Source organism: Hylaeus volcanicus, chromosome 4 (genome assembly GCF_026283585.1).
Source record: "Hylaeus volcanicus isolate JK05 chromosome 4, UHH_iyHylVolc1.0_haploid, whole genome shotgun sequence".
Classification (NCBI taxonomy): Eukaryota; Metazoa; Arthropoda; class Insecta; order Hymenoptera; family Colletidae; genus Hylaeus; species Hylaeus volcanicus.
In genome coordinates this window covers 25,366,267-25,390,279 of record NC_071979.1, presented here as the reverse complement: position 1 = coordinate 25,390,279, position 24,013 = coordinate 25,366,267, and the positions used below count along the sequence as shown (strand labels likewise).

Below are 24,013 nucleotides of genomic sequence, written 5' to 3'. Positions count from 1 at the left end.
GCGCGAATCGAGCAAAGTTCATGAATATGCAGCGGCTCGATTATTTGTTAACGAAGTAATCCGATCAGGGGATTATTAACTAATTAACGGTGACTTCTATTTGCCTGGAGGTGGTTAATTAAATGTCTATTGTTTCAAAGGGTTGCCCGGGGCGACCGAATTCAAAGTAGCAAAAAATAAAATAAATCCGCTTCGATTCGATTGATGGAGTCTCACGCAATTAATGCGCCTTTGTGTTCACGGCAAACGTCAGTACCGGACAACTCGTATCGTTCGTATCGATCAGGTGTCTTCTACTTTAGGATCACGCGTTTTACTTCGTACGTCACGTGTAACTCCAATCTCACCTTTCTTCGAATCCTTGGAAATAAAATGAATACGTCGGCGTTGGGCAAATTATTTATGAACTATGCCGAAAATGGATTCATTTCGGAGCCAAGTGCGGTAGGCATTGAAAAGAAGGCGAATCGGTGCTATTCGCGTTAATGAAACCTCGGAGCGAGAAGACACTCGAGCGGACCGGCACTTTTGTTTCGGGGATGCTGGTCGAAAGGACAGATAGTCTCTGACGAATCATTGCTTCGTAAATCTAATAAATTTATTTATTTATTTATTTCAATTTATACGGGCATAGCCCTTTATGAAATTAATACAGTTTAGAAATTATAAACATCGCGGTTGACAGATGTCAAGACAAACAAAAATTTACAACAAGCAAACAATAAATAAAGTTTATGATTTACGGTTTGTAAGAGAAACGACGAGCGAATATAAAGACGGCCAATTTGACTCTTTGAATTCGACAAATACATAATTCATACCTTGCTTCGTCTTTCCTTGTTATAAACGAAGTATGAATTATGCATTTAATTTATTTCTGTAGAAATTCTGGAGTAAGTTCGAAACGTAGAACGAATAATAAACATAGTAACAAAGGTAAGGTTATTAAGCCGGTATATCTAGGAGTAAGCACGATAGGATTAAGGTAACGCATTGTTGCGTCGTTGCTATACTAAATGCATTAGGAGCGCGCATTTGCGACATCGGTTCGAAACGTAAATTGCTTTGCGCGTAAGCTCGCGCGATCGATCGCTTGATTAATTAATCAACAATTACAATAACGTCTTGACTGTGTCAGACGCAGAATTGAAGAGACGCGAATCCGAGCTCGCAGCTGCGAACCGACACAACGTTAATTTTCCCGCGAGAAACGATTATGCACGCAGCAGTTGACTCGTCGAGATCGATAAATGATTCGTCCGGCCGAGTCATTAATGATATAATTGCACGCAAAACTCGGTTAAACCGTATTTGATTTTCCAACGAGGATTAAATTATTTTAGGTAAATATCGGTCGGCGCGCGTTACTTGGTGACGCGCACCCGATAAACCGTAGGTTAAACATTGTAAAACGTTGAACGCAATTACGAAACGAGACACGATTTGCAAACAAGAAGGCGTGAATCACAATCACGAAGTTTCGTGAAGCTGGTGATCGATTTTCGCGGTTCGGATTAAAGTTCTTGGGTGGAAGTAGAAATGGTCCCAGGGATCGTATTACAGTAATTAGATTATCCCATAACTTTCATTTAGTTTCTCGCGATACGTCGGTTAATAACCGGAGCCGCGTAAAACCGATTTGTTACCGTTAGAAAAACATTTTGTTTCCCATTCTCGCGTCGAAAGCATTGATCTTCGTTAGAGGGACTTGGTGTTTCCGCGAGAGGAATCGAAGGGAACATCGGAGAACATTCTTGCCACTATTTTCCGCATCGCGTGCTCCGGACGCATTGATCTATCGGATTTCTTGTTCGCATAGTCAGCGTAGCGTTTCGCATCCTTGGATCCGTTAAGCCAACGTTACTTTGGACCGCTAGTTCGACGCGAATTCACGTCGATGTGCAACTGGACCGCGCAACTTCCCCATAAATTTATATTCAGGATTATAGACAGTCCAGAAGAGGATTCTGGTTGCGTTTCATAAATATCGATGTAAGAGGGCAATGACCAAGGCGGATCATATGATCGAGCGTGCCGCCTTAAAACACCGTGCGATGTTGTCATTTCAGGTGCGAATGTGAGAGGGTAATGAGAGGGTAATGACCGGAGTGCGCCAACCTATTGTTTCGTACGTATGTCCGAAAAACACCGTGCCGCGGCCGTGCGAGCGACTGCCTTTTAGACAAGTGTAAGTGCGAGAGAGAAAGAAAGAGCGAATGTGGATCGCGTGGATATAAACGAATGTCAAGGCAGCGTCAGATTATTATTTCCGAAAGGTTAAAGCGAAACAAGCGATATAGCGATCGGTGGCGATTATAATTGAAAATACATTGACTCTTGCATTTCTTGAAAATTCGTGCGTGCGTGTTTTTCTTATCTTGCACCCGATTCCTACATCGATTATAGGTGCAACGTTCTCCTTTGAATGTTCATCTTTCCTGATTTTGGAACCGCTTCTATTCGCCTCGGAGTTTTGCGAGAAGCTACGCTAAGCGTCGAAGATCCAAGGGTCGCGAGACATCGGTAGAAAAAAAAAAAAATATACACGTCGAATTGAGTAACCTCCTCCTTTTCGAAGCCGGTTAAAAAAGGACGAAGGAAAGGAGGAAGTACGGGAAGTAAAATCGCTCGGAGCTATCGACGAACCGGATCGTCGAGCTGCGAAGATCGACGCGCTTCGATCCGAACTATCTACAACGGAGGTATTTAACCGTGCGCGACGTTACGCGTACGTGTGTTCGGCCAGGATATCGACGAGGTCTGAGAACTCGCTATCGCAATCCCGATTCGGCCGATATTCCGAGAAGGCGCCGGTCATTTACGAAAATGACATTCTCCGTCGCCTCTGGGCTCCGTCGCGCGTCGACGATGTCTCTCTCTCTCCTTCGTCTTTGCTTCACTGACGTCGCTTTTTTATCGACGACACCGGGCTTTGTTGTCCCCGATACTTCTTCTTCCCCATTGAAAACCCGATGGAAATTACGTTAGCCCGAGCCCCGGGTAAACGCCTAGCTCTTCCCCAGGTTTGCATCTTCCGATGATCGATCGCTGAAACGTCGTTATCGAATGTCGCCTTGATTGCTTTGCTCGTAGTTTAAGTAAATCTTTCTTCTCGCATCTTCTGCGCGCGGACGGAATTACTCGAATCCCTCCAAGGACTTGGAAGGTCCTCCGAGTCGAACGTCGCAGGTACGATTTTGTTTGGAAGCGAGGAAATTTTCTTTTATTTTTAATTTTCTTCTTCTTTTTTTTTATTGTATTCGCCGCCAGCGCCGCGCCTAACGCTTCCCACTTTTAGACGATAAGACGAAAAGACAGTTGATCAGTTGCCGCCGAATAAAAGTCGATTCAGACTATACGACACGGACCGGCAACGACACGTACCAGCACCGACACGACAAAACATTGAAACACGCGTTTTAATGGAACTATTCGCACTTAACAGACACCGACCTGAACGTTCCGTCAATGGGATAAGTGTGAATAGTTCCATTAAAACGCGTGTTTTAATGTTTTGTCGTGTCGGTGCCGGTACGTGTCGTTGCCGGAACGTGACGGTCCGTGTCGTATAGTCTGAATCGACCTTAAAGCGGTTATAATAAACGTACCAACGACCAAGTTTTTCGTGGTAATTTGAAATTGCCTTTCCAGCCTCCTGTGACGATCGAGCCCGTCACTATATCGAGGGCATATTGCCCGTAAATAAAGTGTTGTTATTATTATTATTATTAAGATCGCGTTCATTCGATATTCAGCTTCCTGTTCCAATACATTCCACGCGCCAAACCCGTGCATCCCTTTGTTAATGCCTGTCTCCCAACCGACGTATGTAATTATTTCGAAATCGGCTAACGCGTCACGCGCTGTTTACTTTGATTTATACGGCGGATTCAGCGCGGCATTAGAACGCGAGGCTAATCGAGCCTAACACTCCCCGACCAATATGTTAGGGGTATGCGGCACGGATAGTCCGTCGATGTATTATTGATTTACAATAGACGATGGTCAACGAGATAAGCGGGGAACTGCGTGAAAGCTTGCAAGCGATTTGGAGGCATCGAAAGCAGAACCTCCGTTCCGTGGACGCAGAGCTCGATTAACGATTCTACCGTAGGATGAAAATCGCGATTAAAACTTCGTGGTCCTTCTCGCGCTCGGGATTTATAAAACATTTCCTGGACGCACCGGACCGCGAAATTGCTTCAAGCCGCGGTTCGTTATACGTATATCCGGTGTTTACAATATTTACGCCCACGGTCGCAACCCGTAACAGGGTTCGAGATTAATCTTTCCTCGCGGAGACGTCCAGGATCGAGGAGTTGCATAAGCATTATGTACACGCGGCGAACCGCGCGAACGTTTTCACGCGAAAATATTTCCTCCGCGGCAAGGATTCCATAAACTTGAATGGGCAACCGGAGAAATGTTTGAGTAACGTTGCTCTAAATCGCGGAAGGATTTCATTTACATGGTCCACCTTGTACTTGCGTCGTGGACCGGATAGAAATTGTCGCTGCTCAACGAGGCGAGCCGCGAACCCATAAAGACGAAAGACTTCCTCCTCGCTCCTCCTTTTCCCGCTCGAGAATCAAACTTTCACGAAACTGCGAAAGATTTGGACGGTCAACCGCGGGGGTTTTGGATATTTGATGTCCCCGCCGTTCCCATTTTCGCGACAAGGTGTACCCACGCCGATACCCGGACCGACTGAAAAATTACTAAGACGCGCAGCGCTCGTAATTTCCAATTACGGTTAATGCACCGTAGTATAAAACGTAATTAAGACGTAGACCGAGTAATTAAGCCTCGGCAAAGGGGCGAATCAGGCGGTGGTATGGAAAATTCATGTCTTCCTTGTTAGCCGGCACCAACTTTTTCTATCCGTCTAGTTAATTTTTTTCGCTCCGAGGCGGATAATGGCTGCCGCTATCAATCATCTCAAACGGCTGCGGAAAGTTTCGTCGCGACGAACTCGTTATGCGAACGTTCGTTTCCAGAGATTCGAGAACTCTCGATGAGAATGGACGCGTCCAGCGACGAGGAAAAATTTGAACAAGTTCGCCAAATGTATTTTCGCTCGAACTTTAAACTCCGACGAGATATCGGTAGACCGTCAACGTACTTTATAAGGCAAATATGGACTGAGCGAAATGCAAATACGTCGTCGACGTAGTCACCAATTATAATCACCGTCGAACTTTAGCTTTGAATGTTTGATAAAGGTTGGAAAAGTCCAAAATATCAGGGCGAATCAAAAGTTCCTGCGTTTTTTACATTGTTTCAGTTTGTAGAATATTTTAAAGTCATTAAAATTACTTTGTATGCAATTGTTATATATCACTTTGTAGCTTTCGAAAAGCTCTTTCACATTTAATAATCAGCTACATTAATTTATCGATCGTATAAATTTGTTGTCGATTTAGTAAAATCATGGAAAATTTTGAGATTTCAGTACTTTTACTGAAGCAGCAAAGAAAATACTATATTCAGTAGCTTTAAACTCTTGCTTCCAATAGCGATGTAAAAGTACTTGAATCTCGAAATATTCCATGATTTTACTAAAACGAACAAAAATTAAACGATCGATAAATTAATGTAGCTAATAATTAAATATGGAAGAGTTTTTCAATAGCTACAAATGATATATAACACTTGCATATTAGTAATTACAATGACTTCGAAACATTGCGTAAAGTGAAACAATAACAGTAAACCGTAAAAAACGCACAAACTTTTGGTTCACCCTAATACATTTGGAACAATAAGATTAACGGGCTGGCCAGCTCCTTGGAATTTCCAGCCACCCTGAATTCCCTCGATCCAGAAGTAACGCGGAAGATTTTGAATAGCGAAGTTGCCACAACCGAGGGACGCGTCGTAAAAGGGACAGATAGTTATCGCGACCGTGGGCGTAGGTTTATTCAAAGTCAGTTTATAGGTTTCCGCGAAGAAACGATTTATTTTGCGGTCATCCATCTCCCGTCGTTGGCGATCCAGGCAAACACGTAGCAGAAGCGTCGCGTCCGTTCCCTCGTGATCGATGGTACCTCCGTCTACTTGTCATTCTTAGCTACGAGATTCCTTTCACCCTCCAGTTGCGAATTGGGTCGGGAGAACTTCGATAACCGTTATCGCGGCGAAGTTGTGTAGGACTTGACGCACAGCATACGATTCAGGGACGCGACGCCTACCTGTCTTGAATTTCTGTTAAGGGTGATACGGCTGCAAAGGTCGTACGAGCCAAAGTTTGCGACAAGAATATAGTTTTAGGATCACTACCGTTGGAATAATATTATTTAGTCGATGCAAAAATATATTATATTGTATATTAAACAAAAGGCTCTGTCGCCAAAAATCGATACGTCTTTAATTATATTCAGACCTGTGTGTATCTTTTACAATAAACGTATTTCAGGCTCGTTTCCGTTATTTTCTTCTCGTTAATTTTCACCAGGATTTTCTTCTCTATATTTTTCGTTTATAGTTAAATAAAGATCGTTCTTTCGAACTTTTGTAAATAAATGAAACATAAAAAGATTAAAAGTATCGGTCGAGTGTTTAGATGATCTCGTGTTCCATTAAGTACGGAGAGCGGTGTAACGACAGGTGACGCTAAAGACAACCCGCTTCGGTGGGTATCCTGAATTAGGAGATCTAAAAAGAGCTGTTTTTCGTGAATTTTTTTTAGGATGGAAAAAAATAATTAATTCTATCGAACTTTTTATCCTATTTTCATGCATATTTGAGTAGTCTGTACAAATTTTTTCAACAAGAAATATTCAAATTGAGTCGAGTGCGACGTACATTTGTAGGGAACCTCACAATTGTTTTCAATATTTTTTTAGACCTCCTAATTCAGGATAACCGCTTAAGAAAGGTAGGCTGAAATAACGGCTCGTTTAAAGTTGGAGGATGCGTTTCTGGTCTGTTTATGAGCTGGACACGTGCTCCGTTGTCGAGCGAGAAAGTAAGTTCCCGCTGTCCGGGATTTGGTTCTAGAGTTTCCAGAATAGAGTTTAGAAGTTGAGGAGCTGGAAGCGGTTTCCCCCGATACCGCATCATGCATCGCGGAAATGTCGGGTATTTCAACTTTCGGACTCTGAACGCCAAGGAAAATACCTGACCCGACGTTCCTTGGACGATCGATGGTCTCTTTTCCTCGTGCTTCCTCCTTCTTCGCAACTTTCGTTGTGTTTCTATTAGCCAGCCTTTTGTTACTTAACTTCTTCAGGGAGGATTTTCTTTTTTTACGAGAAAAATGACAATACTTTCTTACGATTTATTCATTTCATATAACGTCCATATTTGTGGCCGCTGAGCGTTAATGGTGATTTGAGTTGTCATTATTTTCCCTCTCTGTAATAGTTTAGATCTCGGTTAAATTTTGCTTTTCCATTTTTGTTACCACACTTATGCGAAATATTAAATGATACTTGCGATTGTATTTAAGTAAAAACACTACCTCGAACGGTAACTGGACGTATACCCGTACGTTTGTTAATTTCTAATAAAATAAGACAAACTAACAGAAAATTTCTTTCGCCTCCTCTCGCGCGAATACCAACGATATTTAAACACTTCTCGGACGACATAGCTCGATATCGTAAAAATATGATCCTCGAAACGTCACGGCGATCGCGAGACCAACGCCCGATAAGTTCGGTACAGGTTCCCCGAAAACGAGCATTTGAACTTTGTTTGCGTTCTCTTGTCCTCGAGTTTCTCGATGGCCGTTTCCGTCTCAAAAGTTTCCGTCTCGCGCTTAAATGCTTTTGCTTCCTCGAGTACGAATCGTCGTTTCCTCTTCGACGCTTGACGTTTCTCTCTTCTTTCTCTCAGCTGCTTTCTCGCTTCGATCGAATTACTTTCTTGCGAATACACAACCGCCCCGCGACTTGGGATTTCCATCAAGTTACCGTTTCTTCTAGACGAGTTCCACGCTTTCGAAATGCGTTTCAAGAGAATCAGAATTCAGCATCATTCAGAATCAGACAGCAGAGTTTGTTACATCGTTGAAAAATTGTAATCTCCGGCGGTAGAGGGCGCCGTGCAAAATTCAGCGGTCCGATGTATTTCCCCAAGGGATGCGACTCCGAGGCGCAGCGTCCAGCGAAGGCGCGAGATTTACGTTTGGGATGCGCCGATGCGATCGAAATTCATGGAGGAACGGAGTAACGGAATTCGTGTTTGACACCGAAGGGAAATGAATCGGCGGAGGAAAGTGGTGTCTTCCCTGGCGCGGTTTTAAAGCTTGCAGAAATAGGTTGCGCCAGCCAGGAGGGCTCGCAGGCAGGGGCTTATGTGCCGTGGACGAGGCCTCGTGATCGATAGGGTCTAACCCACCACCACCGACGTCGTTCAGCCACCATAACACACACGTACGCGTTCCGTTGTTTACCAACACACCCTTCCGAGCGCATAATACGATACACGTAAATACAGGGGAGGCTCGGTCATCCCCACCGTTGGTGCAAGCAAGCTTTCTTCGTGTTTACCGACACGAACTCGTTAAGCAATTTCTATTCGCGTGCACCTGCGACTGCGACGCTCCCGCTCTCGCGTTTATCGATGCAGATTCATGCGTGTCGGTCTGACAGACGCGAAGAAGCTCGCTGAAACACGTTGGGGAACAACATTTGCATATGGAAGGCAACCGAAACTTCTTAATCCTTGTATGCTCGGGAAAGTTCATCGAGGTACGCGATAAAAGTGAAAACAAAAATGAAATTCGTGCGATGGACGATTGATCCGAGGAATGGTGTACTATAGCAAGAGCAACGACGATTAATCTTTAACGGAAGCTCTTCGTTACATTAACCCCTTAAGCTACGATATAAGCTTCAACACTCTGGAAGCTCATTTTGGCAAGATGTGATGTTTACATTTGGTCCGAATAATACATCACGGGCCAGGTTCGCGATAATCAGTTTTGGCCCAAATATCCGACCACGAGTCTCACACGTAGCTGTAGCTTGATGGATTAAATGAGGAAACATTGCGATCACGGTCTACCCCGATCCCGTATTTCGTTGTTCCCTACTCGTCAAAGTCGTCGAAATGCAAGTTGAAATTCTTCCCAAGGTTGGTTCATCGACGAGACAAAATTTGTCTTCGTTTAATATCTCCCCGGGAACTTTCCGGCGACAAAGTACAGCGCGTTTCGAGACTCTCCATTGTCGTAAAACACCATCGATCACTGTTTCATGGCGTCTGTTCCGACGTGTCAAACATCGTCTCAACGCAGCGATTAGACACGGGAACCATGTGACCATCTCTTTCGATTACGCCGACGGAAATCTCGATCGCGATGGGCGCGGCAACGTCTTCGGGGACCTTCCGAGTCCATCTCGACGGTATGTTTACTTTACGGCGACTCGAAATCGTTTCTTGCGTTTATCGATACACTTTCGAGGCGCGCTTGACGCGCGAAAAGGCGCTTTTCCATTAGGTTTTTCCCATCTACGAAACCAGCAAAAACGTCGAAACTGGCGAATAAACTCGCGTCCGTATCGCGAGAGTAACTATTTAGTTCCAGAGTTGTATTTCGTCTTGGGAAATAAATTTCTTTATCGGCTACACGAGTTCCGATGAAATCGCGGGCTAGCGTTAGAGCATTTTTAATCGACGCGTGCATACATATTTATGACGTAACAAAGTCGCTCGCGCGTACGTCGCTTCGTGTGGATGCATGGAAGTAAATTGCGTCTATTTTAACGCGATAACAATAGCTCGACTCCTTTTTTTCTGGAACGTCGCTTTGTGCCGTTGTTATAGTCTGTATCAGTCTGCGGAGAGGATTTTTCTTTTCTCGTTGGAGTTTCTTTTAAGCCTAATGGCCGCCAGTGCGGTAATAACGATCATTAAGTAGTTGTTGATTCGCTCAAACTGAATTACATACGACGGTATTACGGTATACCTCGCGCAACCATGTCTCTCGAGAAAATTTAAAAAAAATGTCTTTTACGGACGTCTTTGAACGTAACGAAAAAAAATAAAAATAATCTGCAGGATGTGGTCGCGGTGCTGTAATACAGTCGCCACAGCTTGCGAACGATCGTCGAATCGACCGCGATAAATCCAGAGAGCACGCCGTTATCGCGCGCCTTCGTAACCACGAGATCGCAGCGTGTTTCAATCGTCGTACGACGATTGTTTTAACGACGTCTCGTAACGCGGATAGTTTGATTGCGATTATCTGCTCGTTCAAGGACAAAGGCGATTCGCTTCTTAGCTTCGCTCGAAACTCGGTCCGTTCAGAAGAGCTCTGGTAGATGATATTCGACGACGCCTAACGAAAGGGGATTAAGTTTAAACGCAGTTCCATTGCTCTTGTTATTTGTCTTGTTTTACCCTTGAAAGTTTCCGACACCTGTTGCCGAAAACTCTGTTTAGAATCTGAATTTACCATCATTGTGGTTCGCTGTTCGCAGGAGAGACATGGTGTAATCGATACGAAATGCTACGTAGTACAGAAATGTATGCGATGTACGATTTAGGCCGATCGCATAGGGGCGTAATCGATCAGTTTTAGGCCGATCGCACACGGGCACAACCGATCAGTTTCAAATCACACTGCTCGACTGAAACTAGTTGCATGCGACCGTGGATCTAGGTAAAACAAAAATAGTGGAGTTGGTAAAACAAAGAGCGCGAACGGTTTGCAACACTAATTTCAAATCGGTTGCGCTCGTGTGCGATCGGGCTAACGCGCCACGTTGCCACGATATTCGACGATCGGCAGTTAGTCGAGATTAATAAAGGTCGATTCGGACTATACGACACGGACCGTCACGTGCCGACAACGACACGTACCGGCACCGACACGACAAAACATTAAAACACGCCTTTTAATGGAACTATTCGCACTTAACAGACACCGACCTGAACGTTTCGTAAACGGAAATAAGGTGAATAGTTCCATTGAAACGCGTGTTTTAATGTTTTGTCGTGTCGGTGCCGGTACGTGTCGTTGCCGGAACGTGTCGTATAGTCTGAATCGACCTTTATTCGAAAACGCCTCCAGCCCTACGATGGTAACTTCCAAAACCGTGGAGAATGGGATCCGTATTATAAAATTCTGTTAAGATGTTAAGATCAGATCCCGCATGGATCCCTCGCCCCCGTTAGTGATCAGATCTCGAGTTTTCTCGGTCGCGGCGCGAGAGGATCGTTGGGAAGGACTCTCGATTGGTTTCATTCACGTGCGCCACCTGTTCGCCGATCGGTCTGCGTTGGTGGACGGAGCTCAGGGTGGAAGAGAGCCTAGGCGAGAGTGGAGCATGCGTGCTCACGAGGCCAGCCAATGCATTCAAGATTCAGCCGGTGTCGCCGTTCAAGCGGCGTGGCTAACCTCGTTCTGAATCAAGTCGTTCGGTCGCCGAGCACGGCCAATCGAGAACAATTTGCGGTCGGTGAATGACTGGTTCGAGCGGTGTGCTTGTCAAAGCGCACACCCGATACACGGAGACCACACATGGCCGCCTGTTCAAGGGGCGAGTGTCTCTACAGGGCGATTTCAGTGTTAAGGCTTGCGGCTTGTTTTCATTAAAAGATTTTTCAAAATCGTCTATGGAGTCGATCGCCATAAATATTGAAGAAGATTATTAAAGACTATTGAAGAAGATTGGCTAAATGAAATAATAGTTCGGTATTACCAAATGAATTTTTCATTACAAATGAGTGGACGTATAAGCTTCTACATATTTGTAATGAGAAATTCATTTGGTAATGTCAAAACTATTATTTAATTTAGTCAAACCTCTCAATAGTAATAAATAACTGTTTACTTAATAAATAATAGTTTTGATATTACCAAATGAAGTTTTCAATGTAAGTATGTATATGAATAAGCTTATACATGTATACGGTCGGTCTCATAAATATTCGTACCCTCTATGGCGGCGAAAGTTCTATGTCTATCGAAGAAATTTGTTTAAATTAAATAGTAGGTTTGATGTTTCCAAGATTATGTATAAATTGACGTATATATAAACATATACATGTATAAGCTTACTCATACCGCTATTTATAATGAAAAATTCATTTGGTAATATCGAAACTATTATTTAATTTAATCAAACTTCTTCGAACGAAATAGAGGGTACGGATATTAATGACTGCATATTTTTATATACATCAAACCTACCATTTCGTATAAATAAATTTCTTCGAAAGACATAGGGAGTACGAATATTTTTGGGACTGATCGTAGATCATTCTTCTTGTTCCATTCTCATCGAAACGTTAAGGAACCATCGCGCCAAACTTGTATTTTTATCGTGACGATTATCTGTCAAAGTACAAGCTTCGATGAATTTATTTATTCGCCGAACAAAGCTTGCCTTTCGTTTGCCAATTTACTCCCCTCGTTAAATTAAGTTGCTTCAAATTGTTCTCCAACTTAGCCAACAAGAGCAACGGGAACGCGCTTTTGTTTCGAAAACGATCGCCGCGAGTCGCGGCCGTGGCAGCCGTCGAGAAAACTAGCGTCCTGTTGCGGCGAAAGTTCGTGAAACGTCCAAGGCAGGGAAGCGCGAAATGGAGGCTACTTGCGAACGAAGAACGTAATCGTACGGGATTCGAACGCGTATGAAGCGACGATTCGTACCCTGGGATAACGGTTATCTCGTGCGAACATTCCATGGATCTGGGTTAGATCCGTGTTGGTGGATCGCCCTGTAGGAACACACACGAGAATCCGATCGTGTGCGCAGGGAAACAGCGAGGGTGTACAGGTGAGAAGTACCGATGTACAGGAGAGCCCTCGTTGACTAGAGGTCGCTAGGGTGTGACAGATTTCACGGGACGACGAGCTAACGAAAAACTAGTCAGCTGTGAGGTGAGAGGGCAGAGACTACGCCCCCAACCCTCCCTTCACCCCTTTTTACCACCATCTGCCTGAGAGCAGTTAGCCGCTTTTGCACGCCGTTACAACTACCGCTAGCAACCGATGCGCCAGCAGGTTAGACACTTCGGATAACCCCTTGATAAATATCATACGTCGACCGATCGTTTCCGAAACGTGCTCGTCTAAACATCCTGGTCTACCATGCTTCCAACGGTTCAGGGGATAGTCGAGCTTCCAAATCTTGAACTAGTCGTCCACCGGAAACTGACGTATGTCTAAGCATGCAAAGTTGCAGGGTAAGAACGGCGTTTTAAATTCAGAGTCTCGACTACCTCCTTAAACGGTGCATCGCTTTATTCGATATCGCTGCAATCTGTTTACTCCCTTGCATTTCCGTAGAATATTTTAGTAGCATATCTTCGAAAGACGAAGCTTTAAGTAAACGTTATACAATATTGGATTTTTCGTTACACAGGAGAAGAGTAAGTCCTTCAATCCTCGCGATCCCCGACCGTTCAATTTGTGCCGCAACAATTATCTCTCGACTGGTATTTAAGCACTTAAACGGGGGAACGCCAAAGTAAATTCAGACGGCAGGAGGATCACGCTGTATTAACGGAAAGGGCGACAACGTGACGGGGCAAGCATTTCGGGTAAGTTCGTTAGATACACTTGGCGGACGACTTCGCGTGTCTCGTTAAATTCTCTTTGCTTCATTCTCGCCCTTTCTGTTTAACGAGGATCTTCGTTACGGAAGAGGAAAAGAATACCGAAACGCTTCACCGCTTCGTTTCGGTAAAACACCTCGACATTCGCCGATAATCAAGGAGATTTCATCGACTTCCTCGCTTTCCTCGAGGATTCTTTTTTAATTTTCCTCCGCGTCGTAAAAAATCTTACAACTTTTTTCCTCCTCGACAAGCTTTCTTTCCTTTTCGTCGAGGAGAAATGATCGGACATAAAACATCGAAGGCGACGCGGAAGGAAGCGTAAAACGGCTTGCTTCGATTCGTTTTAAGCTCTGCTCGCTATTCTTAAGTACGAATTAAGGGAGGTCTCGTCGTTTCGACCGGAACGATCCACCTCTCGAAAGACGTCGTTAATCCGATCGTTACACCCACTTCTTCTGTAACGAGTAGTTTACAGAAACGGTTCTAGGTTTTTCAATGAAGAAAACGCGCGTTCTCGAGAACTCTTCTCTTTTCTTCGCCACGGCCAGAGAGAGCGTTTCGTCTTCTATCCAGGGGGCGGCTCTTTATACCTCGCCGAGTCACTTGTTTCTCGTTTTATCTTTCCCAGCTGTTTCCTACTGACCGAGCTCGAAAACGACGCGACCCGACGATGTTCTCGCCACGGAACAAGTAACGAACGATCCATCCAAGTGTTACCTTCGTAAGGATGTTTGGCATTTGGCCAGCTTTTAACAAACGATATTTTATACGTTTAGAGAAGACCGAACTAAAAAGGAAATTAATCCTATAAAAGTTATCGTTCGCAGCCATTTGGTCGCGCGCGGAGACTTCGCACCGAAAATTCTGTTTTCCGCAAGAACCAGAATTAAATTTACTAGGATTAATTTACTAGGATTAAGGTCGTTCTCTAGCGAATTTCCGAGTGGGATTCCAGCTGGACGTCTGCGTGCTCGTTCGCGATAAGTAGATGCTCGCACCCGCTTAAACTTCGTGTCTAGAAAAATGCGCGACAGACACACGAGTCGTCGTCGTCTCTACGTTGACCCATACCCGCGGCTCGGCTCGTAAACTTCGTCCAAACACCGTTATTTATTAATAGCGCGCGACTGATCTTTCGCGAGCACGCGAAACCCTTCCAACCCTTGCGAAGGTCCAGGAAAGGCCTGTTAATTCCAAGGCGAAGGAAATTATACTTCTTAACCCTTTCCATTCCTATGTCGAGCGAGGCTCGACAAGAATGTACTGAAATCAGAGAATTTGGACTCTAAGGCCGATCGGACACGGCCGCAACCGATCAGTTTCAAACCACTCTGAAACTAGTTGTACGCGACCGTGGATCTAGGTAAAGCAAAGATAGTGGAGTAGGTAAAACAAAGAGCGCAAACGGTAACAACAACACAACGGTTTGCAACACTAATTTCAAATCGGTTGCGTCCGTGTGCGATCGGCCTAAGGGGTTAAAAACTCGAGACTAATTTTGTTGGGGAAGATATAAATTCTAGTTTGAAGTGTTTCGAGAGAGTTATCTCATCGATTAGCCAGGTGCGCCGGAGACAGGAAACAAAAGAACTAGCTATCTCGTTTACGAGACAGGAGGGGGAATTTTGAGGCGAAGATAACAGCACGTCGGAGTTGTCAACTCGCGAGAGCATCTCGCGAAATACAAACATCGGAGGTCTAACGACGTTGGAGAATTTAAGGGGTCTTAAGCGAAAACTGGAGACGAAGTTCAGGAGAGACGAGACGGAAGATGAAGTCTCGATGAATGCCGCCGGTGTCGGGGATTTGAAAGGATCTCGTGTTCTTAAGCCCTCAAAGATTCAGCTGAAACGAAGAATGGGAGGACAGAGGAAAAGGCCACTACTTTCGTAACAGCTACTCCTCCTCCATCTTCGGCATAATCCATCCAGAGATTTCATCGCGCAGAAATTCCCGACGTTATCGTAAGTTTTTCAATTCTATCTCACCAAGTGAATATACAGATGACCGGAAACATAGAAACAGAGCCTCGACTATGTCTATCACCGAAGTAGCAAGTTTTCTCGACTTCCTCGACAGGTTCTTCAAGTTCTCGGAAGTTTAAGACTCTCGAGATTTGCGAGGGTGATCGGGTCACTCGGGCTCGCGAATTTTCGAGAATTCCGGATTTCAAATAATATTCAGCGGCGGGGCTCGGAGCTCCTCCGCGCGCGGAAAATAGCAAATTTTTATCGCCAACTCCAGCTGCGAGCCATCGGGCTTCAACAGCGAACTATCGAGCAAAGGAATCGGTAAAAGTTTTACGTTTTACGGAGGTAAGTTATCCGCAAAGACGGACGGCATTTGGAATTCGTAACCGATACGAAAAGTAAAGGCTAGCTATTCAAAGGCGTTCAGGGACATGGTCTCCCTGTTGAATCAGCTTAGTTACGTTCCCTCGATTCTCGCTAAGTGCTCGCTATGTAATATTAAAAGAGATCTTTCGTACATAGCACGGAGCTCCTTAATATCGAAATCTAAGGAACCTTGAAGTTTACCGAGCGATCACTGACGGCGCAACCCGCAGAACCTTTGTGTCAGAGTTTGCTTCCTCCGGCTACCAGCCATCCCTTATCGCCACTCCACTTCCCTCTGACTGCTGGCACTAGTTATACCTTTCCATCTGCAGCTTTGAATTACGAGCGTATGAACACCAGGGCTTGGACTACTCGTTGAATGTTATTGCAACGCTTACCATTCGAAATGCTGGACTACTCTGGTAGTTACAATAAACTCTCCTTAAATGCACGAAAACCATCCCCACCACCGGAGGATATATCTCTTGAGGGGTCCAGGAGTTCGATCGCCTAATCCAACGATAAAAATCACCGACATACCCTGGTGTTTTCGATCAGTCTTCTTCTTTATTCACTGGCCTTCTCTACGTTCGAAGCTCGTCGGCAAACAACGTTCAGTCCCGAACTTGAGCATTTAAGCAGACCTTACTGTACAGTAAAGATTGGATAAATACAAGAAAATCGGGACCCAAACATTGTATTTATCCAGTCGAGGTTTCTATTCTGTGTTTACATTTGGCTCGAGTCGAGCGTCGAACGTAAAAGAGAGAGCGAAAAAGAAAGAGGTCCGAGGAAAAGGTGCAGTCGGCAGAAGCGTATCAATCGGAGACAGTCATCTTGAATTTATCCAGTCTTTACTGCGTCTATAAAATAATCGAATAGATTCAGCCGTAGTCGTGTACGTCATACTGTAAACGAAGACTGCTCTATGATTTCAATAGCTCATGCTCCAGCCCCGCCTGTTGCACTCCGGCTTCGTCCTTTCTGTCGCGGTTTTTCGGTCACGTAGCGAGTTTTCGCGAGGGAGTCGACGGAAAATTAAAATGGTCGAGGAACGGCGAGTTTCTCGTGGGTTCTTCGAAGACATTTCGCCTGGGAATTACTCAGCATCCGCGTCGGCAACTTTTCGCGGATGGGTTGGTGTTCTTTCTCGCCGAACTTTCGCGGGATCCTTCGCGCTATTCTCGCTTACTTTTACGAGGTTTGAACCGCCGGACACAACTTTGCCAATTAGACGAGCGATTTGTTTCGCGCGGGCAGCTTTTAAAATCAACTGCACCGAACCGTTCCAACTTCTCAAAGTTCAGTTCGAGAAGTCTCGTATTTTACTTTCTTTGCTCGCATGGAATACAATAGAAGGGGGACCCTCATCCCCCAAAATTCACTCGTCTATCTTATATTTCATCTGGTCCATCGTCTTCGTATCGGAATGTATCGCAACTCTGTGAGAAGAACTAAATGAAGTTCAACGAATTAACACCGACGAAGCGTAGTTCAAGTTGAAATGTAATATCGGGCACGTCGTAACATTGCGTTTTATAATGCAACGGGTTCGCCTCGAGATATCGCGTCGTATCTCTTCGGCGACGTTCAACTACTGTATCCGTAAAATATTGTGTTGCCAGAACGGCCGCGGCTACCTTATAAATATTAATTGAAAACACGGAGAGTTACACGAGCGTAAAATAGAAAATTCAACAGGATCACCGCTCGTTGTAGCTAAGCACAGTCGTATTCGACAAAACAATGAAAACTATTTATTCAAAATATTCTTATCACCTTAATCACCCACTTCGTACTTAATATAGAACAGAGTCGATAGTCCAAAGGTTAAGGGATAGTCTTTCTGCCCTGTAAATATCCATCTATCGTGGATAGTAGACGTAAAAACAGCGTGTCGCGGCTGGAATGGTCTCTGTATGCATTTTCGGAATTGTTCCCAGTCGTCGCGGGATAAATAAGTGGTGCTCGACTTGAATTAAACGTCGCGGCAGCGTCGTAAAACGGCGACATTACGCGGAGGACGTTCCCTTTGAAACGTCGGTGGGCCGCGCGATGCGGAAAAACGGGAAACGCAAACAAAATAAGCTTCGCGCCCGCTCAAATGTTCGGGGAACATCGCGCTACGAATATAATACAATTCTCGGTCTGGGACACTGATTACTGATTCGATTTACGGTTGATTGCGACTTCCATGCGCGCGGTATGCGCGTCCAGGTGTCATCAATCACCGACACGAAAAACCCAGAGAGAAAGAAACGGATCGCGAGCGTTGGCCAGCCTGTTATTCGTCGTCGTTATTGCGCCCGTCCACCGGCTCGACCGGTTTTTCATTTCATCTTGTTTTTCCGCGTGTCGATCCATCCGACGCTACTCGACGCTCATACGTTAAACAAAATACGCTGGACGATAGCAATCTAAACTTTCGCCAGTGGTCGTCCCTTGTCGTCTCGAAATGGACAAGACTCATTTGAAACGTTCGATCGATTGAACTTTCAATTATTTCTACCACGCCTTTGCGATTCAAACAAAAAATTGAGGCTCATATACGTCCAACAGCTATGGAAATAAGAGATCTTTTGCGAAGGTAGTTCTCGTAAAATTCCCAGCTTCGAGGGTCTGTATTATTTAAGCAATTTCGAAAATGATAAAACGGTGACTTTAACCTTCCCTACTATCGCGCGGACTGCTGTACGTTTCAATTCGAACGAAGTGCGTCGTTTCGACAAAGTTGGATTGCGGTGTCTTATGAATTTTACGAACTTAAACAACCCCCTCCCCCCGCCCAACTATCCAATTACGCGGAACGCGCGAGATTTCGCGTTCGAAACATTTTTTTCAGGCCGTTACGTAACTTGCTGGTTGCGTTATACCGCGTAAAAAGTAAAGATCCACGCTGTGGGCTGTCGTAGGAAACCCTGGTATTTCAGACGAGCGCGAGATAATCGAGATTCGCGTGCAGTTCCCCTCTGGACAGACGAAATAAAAACAGTCCGCAGACGACACTTACTTTTAATTGGCCCCTTTTACCGCATACGACTCCTGCGTGTACCGTGGGACTTTCGATCGTGTTTCAAGAGGTTAGGGCTCCATCTGAAAAAAACGAACAATAAAACTTTTTAATACGGTAACATTTTGTAGCCCCTACAATTTATTTCTCTCGTTACTCGAGCAAGTGTTTACTGAATTGATAATACTAAGTTGTCCCAAAAGTTTCTTCCATTTCATTAATAAGTAATGCATTCGCAATATTTCATGTCTAATGTTACGTTATCGAATATTGCTTACGATTCATTTTGCTCCACTGCTGTTACAACATTAACATCTACGAAATCAGGTTGTCTATTTATGTAAACATTGACACACAGAATAACTGAGCGCAAGTCACGGAAGAAACTTTTGGGACAAGCTAATACTATTGCTGGATAATCGGGTGAACACGGATCGGCACGTGTGTGTGTGTGTGTGTTCGGGCGAGTCGGTTTGTTTCAATCGTCATTCGCTTTGTTTCGATCGAACGATTCGAATTTTCTAGAATTTGGCGATGTTTAGAATATTTCTCGCGCACTCGTGTCCACCTACGCTAATAAGGGGTATTACAAAATAAGGTAATAAAAGGTCGTAGGTAATAAAAGGAGCGTAGTGATTGACAAACGCGACACCGGTGAAACAAATGGGTGTGTCCAGCAATGAGTTATCGGTGCCGCCGAGGCTGTAAACAACGCGCAACGAATACGTCACCACGGTTACATTTTCTTTTCGTTATTGTAACGCTAAATAAATTACGTCTTCGAGGTATTCAAAGTGAAATCTTTATTCTCCACACCCGGTTATCGCAGCTTTAATAAGCAGCTGAATCAGATCGGCTGAAACAGATATAATCGAGTTTTCGATACAACTATTATCGTACTCCCTCGGTAACGCACACACCGTCTATTTTACCTACGAGATGATGAGACGAGTTCTAAATTCGTACTCAAACATTCCAGTGTCGAGTGAAAATGCCGCCCGCATCAAGCTTGGTAAATCAATGGAACGAGATTACACGGTGAAATTAACTGTCGAGCTTGATATTTCTTGAGCGTTGCTCCTAAGCTCGGGGCTCGTGGAGCTTAATAACGATAGCGCTTGCGTTCGATGTTATTAAGTTCTGAATCATAATTATCGACGGTATGCACGCGTACCGTCACCATATCGAGTTTCCTTTCCCAAATGATGAATGGAGCAATCCAGTTGCGCGCTGCAATTTTCGACGCTGAAACGTATACCGTCGCGCGTCAAACGATCATCGTTCGAAATGGAAAAACAAAAATTCCCTTCGGGATATCGGTTTCCGAAAGTCCATACGAAAAATCAGCTGGATAAATATTGGGCTGTCTGGAAATGGCTAAAAACAAACAACATGTGTACATTCCTTAAAAGGTGTGGAACAAAATGGTACATATATAATTCAATAAATATACATCAAAATTCAAATATTCCTTTGAATTTTTCTTAAAAATAGACACGAACTTTTCGGACAACCCAATATATCGTAAATAAGAGAAAATAAATGTGCGACGTCTGAACCATCGTCGATCTAAGTTCCGTGTCGTTCTGGCCATCCGGACAAATACGATTACCCACCCTCGGCCATCCCTTTCCTTGCCTGGTGAATATACAAACCCGCCCTCCGCTTTCAACCGCTTCTTGGCCTCGACGAGCTCGCAACCCTTTCAACCTCTTGTCGCAACCTCTCGACGATACGCTGAGAATCATTTCAGAACCACCAACGCTTCACTTCGGTACCTACACCTCCCTGCCGAATCACTTTCCAAAGCATACTTGGAATTTTATCAGCGTTCCTCCTCCTCGCCATTCTCCTTGTAAACTTTCGATAAACGCGATCATCGAACCACGAGAACTCGATTCGTTTGGTTTCTATTAACGTTCTTTTTTTAAACTTCGAACCTTTAATTAACCCTAATTTGTCACGCAACGTTGGTCTACAGAGCTCGCTCACTAGATTAAACTTTTACAAGTTTTTTCGGTTTCAACGTTCTATCTGTTGTTATTTCAAAATCGGATTACAAACATTTTCAGCGTACGGTTTACATGAAATTGGAATAAACGATCCACTCTGTATGGAAACACTCGTGGACAGGTGGTTGTTCATTTTTCGCGTGTTCGTATCCGTTAAAATCATGCTTGGCGTTTGTTAAACAAACTCGCTGTACTTTTGTTACAACCTGAAATATAAACCGACGAGCGGATGATCGGTCGCGGTAAAACTGTAACGAAACCCACGGTGGATTTAACGAGAGGATTCTGTAGAACTTTGACCACCAGCGGTTGCAATCGTTCTCGTCGATTTATCGGATCGATGGACTAATCTTGTACGTGTTTGGTTTAATACTTTGCGACGGACGCAAATCCAATCGAGGCCGCTCGTACGCCGGTTTTTTCGATGTTTTATTTTTATACGGAGACTGGATTATCAGGAACCGCGTAGATATAAAGCTTACGCGTCGCCAAAGGTGTCTCTTGGACAGTCGTTGGCTCTATTACGCGAATGCTTAAACAGCGCCGAACTGTAGCCGACCTCGTGCTAGTTTTGAAAATTGTCAATAGTAAAATTGAATGTCTCAGGATACTGGAACTATTGAAATTTAATATTCCAAGTAGGCAACTTCGAAGCAGCGATATTTTTTACACTGATCCATTACCTCAATTGCGAAAAAAAAAATTGTGTTACAAGAATATGTGCGATGGCTAACAGCCTTAATATGTCTGTTCATCTTTTGCATAACTCACCCTTTAGCATTTAAAAGGTCAGTCGTTGCAATTTTGCAGATCCGCAATCAAATTTGAACACGTTACATTATAAGATACCGTAATCGTCTCCATTTTTGTTTTGTTTTTCTTGTTGTCATTGTTATTACATTGTACTTGATATCAAGAGCAGATTGCCCGTAAATAAAGTATTATGATTATTATTATTATTATTATTATCATCGCGATTCGTTTACTTGCTCGTTATTCCGTCTATCGATTAAGCCCGTTTCATTATTCGGTAATTACTCCGTCAATCAATTTCCCGTCCTTCTCGACCTCAACGACGAACGCTGATTAGCGATCGAAACGCGACAAACATTTACCCGCATCGAATTACAAGGAACAGGAGTCGCGAACACGAGATTTCCGTCCCGGGAAATTCGAAATTCTCGAGGACAAAGCTAGCGCGAAACGTCGCAGTTAACTGCAAACAAGAAGCTTTACGCGCGTTGCTTAATATTTACGACGTCGCGAGCAGCGAAAATCAGGATTCCTTAAATGAAACGAGCGAAGGATGAACGTATACAGAGTCTCGAGTAATTAGAGCTTCGCTAACCGAGTTCGAAAGTGCAGATTATGCACACCGATCCAAGGATTCTCGAGTGTTTGGCTCGAGAGAGTTCGAAAGCTCGTTCATCGTACGGATGCGTACTTGATCTGTTGTTTCCGTAATAACATCGGGGTTTCGTGCTCGGTTGGATGTAAAATTTGACGAGCTGCGTTTCGATATCGATAGTTTCCAATCGCTGTACATTTACGTGGTAGATTCTGCCTTCTACCGATAATCGTATTCGTTCGAGGCTAATTATCTCGAAACCCTTCGATCTCCTTGAGCCTTTTCCCTCTACGAAACGTTTTCCTATTCATCGTTGATTCTATAAAATAGGTCGAAAGGAACTTATCTCTAAACTCACGGATGTTTCTTGAAACGCAAGCGATCCTTTCGCGGTTGAAAATAAGATCGAACTAGGATATATTTAGGCCAATCGCACACGGGCGCAACTGATCGGTTTCAAGCCACTTGGAACTACACTACTGTAGTTGCATGCGACCGTGGATCTAGGTGAAACAAAGATAGCGGAGTAGGTAAAACGAAGAGCGCAAACAGTTTGCAACACTAATTTCAAATCGGTTGCGCCCGTGTGCGTGTTCGGCCTTAGTTTTACTTGGACAGTCAACGCGTGCAATTTGCTTTAGAACCTCGAATAGCTTCAATACCAATAATTCGCAGAAGAGCTTCGATCGTATACCGATCGACGAATCAACAACGCTCGATGGTTACATTCTGTGCGCCCAGTAGGAATTATCAAATGCCGGCTGGCATGCTTGACAAGCAGCGTTTTAATTCGATGTCGATTAGTGCACCATGCTGCGAATTATGGTCCAGCACGAGATTCATCGGTTTACGTCGGGTTACAACGGTGGCTCGGTGGATCGCGCGTATCCACTCGCGGTAAAGCCACTGCATACTTGCTTTGGCTGGCGTCCCTGCTAACTGCATTCATCCACCGACGCAACACGGTGCACCAAGATTACAATCGACGATGCACGGACCCGATAAAACGAACACGGCCGTGGTCGGAAGCTAACGCGGATTCCTTTCTTATCTGGTAATTTCCAAGCTGCGATAACCAAGCCGGTTGATCGTCAGGAAAATGGGCAATGTACGTAGACGCGATTGCTTCGAGCAACGATGCTAACGGGGAAACGATGGTACGAGCCGTAGAACGCGCACAACGAGGTAAGAATGTACACGTTTCACTGACGAGCCAATTATAGGATTCGTGATACACCGTTGCAGCGAAAAAAAATTAGAATTTTTGACGGTAATCGTCGTCGAACGATTTCGTACTTTGTACACGCGGATTTTTGCTTTTATCGCCTATCCAACAGCGAGATGCATTTCGTTTGTTATCTGCCGATGGACTCGACGAGTTTCGGGTTACACTCGTTAAAAAGTTTTCAGCGGAATGTTCAATTTCGCGCTTTATAAAATCCGTTCGGACTCGCTCGAATTAATCGCAGTTCCATATTAATTTCGAACGACGAGGAAGAGAAAGAGAGACGAAAGGTATACGTTAGAGAGCCAATAGCCAAGGCATCGACTGAAACGGCGCTACGAGAGCCCGACAAATTTACTACCCCCAATACTACTATGTGAATAGCTTTGGGGTAGTTTCTGGTGGGGATGGCAATATTGAATACCGTTAATGTACATATTATCTACACGGAAATACTGTCTGAGTAAGTTTGGTATACTTTTTGGTGCTTTGACCAAGTCTCGGGTCGGGTGAAAAACTGATGTTCCTCCGCGGAAGAAAAATTGAACATTTTTAGACCATTTC

At 44.4% G+C, this 24,013-nt stretch overlaps 1 protein-coding gene across 1 annotated transcript in view; it reads right to left on the bottom strand.

Annotated features, from left to right (window-relative positions):
- LOC128874610 (uncharacterized) overlaps window positions 1-16,265 on the bottom strand; it is a 36,718-nt gene extending 20,453 nt beyond the window's left edge. The window contains exon 1 of the mRNA XM_054119506.1: window positions 16,253-16,265. The gene's annotated coding sequence lies outside the window, so the exon portion shown is untranslated. The remainder of the gene's footprint in view (window positions 1-16,252) is intronic.
- Window positions 16,266-24,013: the final 7,748 nt, after the last annotated feature.